Here is a 3,350-nt window from a genome sequence, read left to right on the forward strand (position 1 = left end):
CCCACCAATGTACGCGGCGCTTGAAGCATAGTTTTACATGGAACGTAAAACTGCCATAGAAGTTATAAGTTTTACCTTCTCCTTCTTCCTCCATCTCTGCTCAAGCCAACATGGCTCTGATACCAATTGTAAAGATTAGAAAGAGCAGAGAAAACAATAAGAAGAGACAACACACGATTTATAGTGGTTCCGCAAATCTGCCTACATCCACACTCAAAGCAGGGAATAACTTCTATTAATCAACTCCAAATACATGGGCTGCACACAGCCATTATATAACCATATTCAGATATGAAATGAACAGTTGAGAGAACGCAAAGAGTCATGTGATCGTTGTACTTCACATTCCCAAAACAAGTATGTCAATATATCGATTACCTTTTGGCTGTTAGAGGGAGGTTGAATATTATTTATCGGCATGTAATACCATTTCTCCAAACAAAAAACTGATGGAGATGGAGTTCGTGATATATGGCAGGATATACAGGGTGCCAACCATTGGGATGGCTTGCTCGATCCCATTAATCCACATCTGAAAACAGAGATGCTCAGATATGGTGATTTTGCACAGGAATGCTACGATTCATTTGATAATACGCGCTCTTCCACATACTATGGGAATTGTATGTTGGGATGGCTGACAAAGCTTCTGCACTGGCTTTCGTGGGCATATGTTCATGTGGGAGTAGAGATTAGTTTAGACAGCAGCAGCTCGCCTTTGCTGAAGCAAACACATAATCCTGCAAATTTCCACAGCTTAGAGGTTTATTTGCACGCACTTGCTGGCTTTCAAGGAAATAACAAGCTGCCCTTTAAGCCCTCGGGAAGAGATCCAACTCTGGTTAACAAACACTCTGACTTATTGATTGAAAGGCTTCAAATCCCTTCTAACTGGTGGGCAAGGAGAAATAAAGAACTGGTGAAACGCATAGATGGCGTGCTGGTCTACTCTCCTAAAACTCCAACTCCTGTTCCTCTTCCGCATATCCCCGTTTAATTTATTCCACTTCTTTGTAATAACTCACGGTTTTATGAGGTTTTCACGGTGGAACTAGGAGAAATTAGGTTCGAACAGCAGGGAGGATCAGTTTTCATTTCAAATGAATACGGCCCTTCTTAATTTTGACTGAACAAATACTAACCTATATGAGTTTCTGCAGTATAGTGCATTGTGAGCTCTCCAAATAGCCATCATATGTTCATAGGTATACTTCTGCTTAATATATACATTAATTCTTAGAAGTGTTCCAATTCTGTACCACTAAGCATAGCGATAAGAATCATCTAATGTTCCTTGCAGCCAAGACAAATTCGTATCCAGATTCCTTCCATTTGTTTACGACTCTGTATCAACTTTACCTTTATGGAAAATCATGTCGATATGAGTAAAATTTCCCCTTGCTGGCAATGATCATTTTTAGTTTTATGTAAACCGCATCGGAATGTTATTAAGTAATTTCGCCGATCTTCCAAATCGTGTCACATCTTACTCTCTTATAAATTCTTAAGTCGGCAATGTATGTTAAATTCTTAAGTCAGCAATTATTATTATGTAAATGCTTTTACATTCGATATACAAATTTAGTCTTTAATCGATCTACATGTTCTGTTTTATAAAAAGAATTAAGGGTAAGACTAGCACGGGAGTGGAACTTAACTAGGACTGTAGAAGAAATAAGTAAGTATATTTATATGGCTTTTAGGCTTAGGTAGCCCGAACATCCATATAGTTCACATATTCCTTCCTAAAGTAGACACATAATTTCGACAAAGAAAAACAATGGAAGCAAATTTTTACGATGATAAGTTTCTTTTGTACATTGATTTGGCTACATTATATCTTAATGTTCTTCCTGGTTGTCTCTATTGAATTCCATTATTTTTTCAATAATTCTTATGTTTTGAATTTTCTTTATGGATGAAATATATGTTTAGTATGAATGAAATTTGTGAATAAAGGAGAATGAGTCTTTGAAAGAAGGTCAGTCATATTAAAAATTAAGAATGGTAGTTTAATCAATATTTTTATTTAATTATTATGTAAGTAGGGAAAATACCTTGAACCTTTGAAACAACAAGATTACCATACAACAACATTAACTTCAGCTGAGAACAACCATCCCACAAAACATGGAGACAGAGTCCCCCATATCAAGAGTAATAAAAAACTTCATATATCTATAGTATAACCTACTAAGTCTAACCAGTTTCCATCTACCTATCTTACTGATAGCACAACCTACTAAGTCTAACATATGGTTTATATGTTGGGCCTTTATATTTGGACTTTATGCTAAACTCTGATAATCAATATCTTTTGTTAAGAACATTCGTTCAAAAAAAAATTGGGAGAACACATACTTAAAATAGATGATAAAACTACCTTCTTAATGTTCTCAGATGGAGGGAGTAGTTTTCTTATCGTTCAATGGAACTATTATTTACATGTGAAATAACTTTGATTGTTAATTTATGGATAGGTGTTGAATATGGATAAACATAGAAGGGTAGATCTTCACTATAAATCTATCTTTCGATAATCAACTCAAAAGATGCTTTAGCCAAAGCTTTTTCTAATTATTTTGATTCTAGGGGATTACTAATATTTTTACTCTTTTCCATATAATGATAATAGGACAAGCATGCTCTTTATGCGAGATGTATGTTAGATATATCATGTTGCACTAGATTCCATCATGCTCATCGATTCCAGATTTCTAGGTACCTTCTATAGGTTCGGAAGCTCTTTTATAAAAATTCCTTGGAAAAGTGTACACTTCATAGTCGGGTAGAAAAGAACCTAGATCATGTTCTTGTCTCATAGTTTTCAAATGAAGGAAGGATTCATGGTGAGCAAAGACTTCGCTATCTTATAGTATCATTATTTATTGATGTAATAGACCTTATGGTCTCAATTAGTATAAAATTTTCCTCATACTGAGATGACTAAGTAAATGAATTATGATATCATTATTTTATTTTCATTATATGACTAAGATATATGGAGAAAATTGTGGAAATTTTATTTTATAATTATCTATCTTTACAAATTGAAGATAAGATACCAAGTTACAAACTCAAGCCACTTTCCATCCTTGAATCTAAACATTAGCCTTTTGGTGATTAATAAATCTTCCCAAACTTTCTACAAGAGATAAGGAGAAGTAGGCATCCTTGTTATATCCCACTTGTAGGAGAAAAGAAAGAGCAAGAGGAAAATTTGGAGCACTCAATAGCCACAAAAGGGGTAGTAATCAATGTTAATTTAGGGGTTGGTTCAAATATCATGTCAACATTTAACATGTGAGAATTAGTTAATTGATGGATTAAGGACTATTTTTTTTTTCTTG

Source organism: Cryptomeria japonica, chromosome 9, assembly GCF_030272615.1.
Source record: "Cryptomeria japonica chromosome 9, Sugi_1.0, whole genome shotgun sequence".
NCBI lineage: Eukaryota > Viridiplantae > Streptophyta > Pinopsida > Cupressales > Cupressaceae > Cryptomeria > Cryptomeria japonica.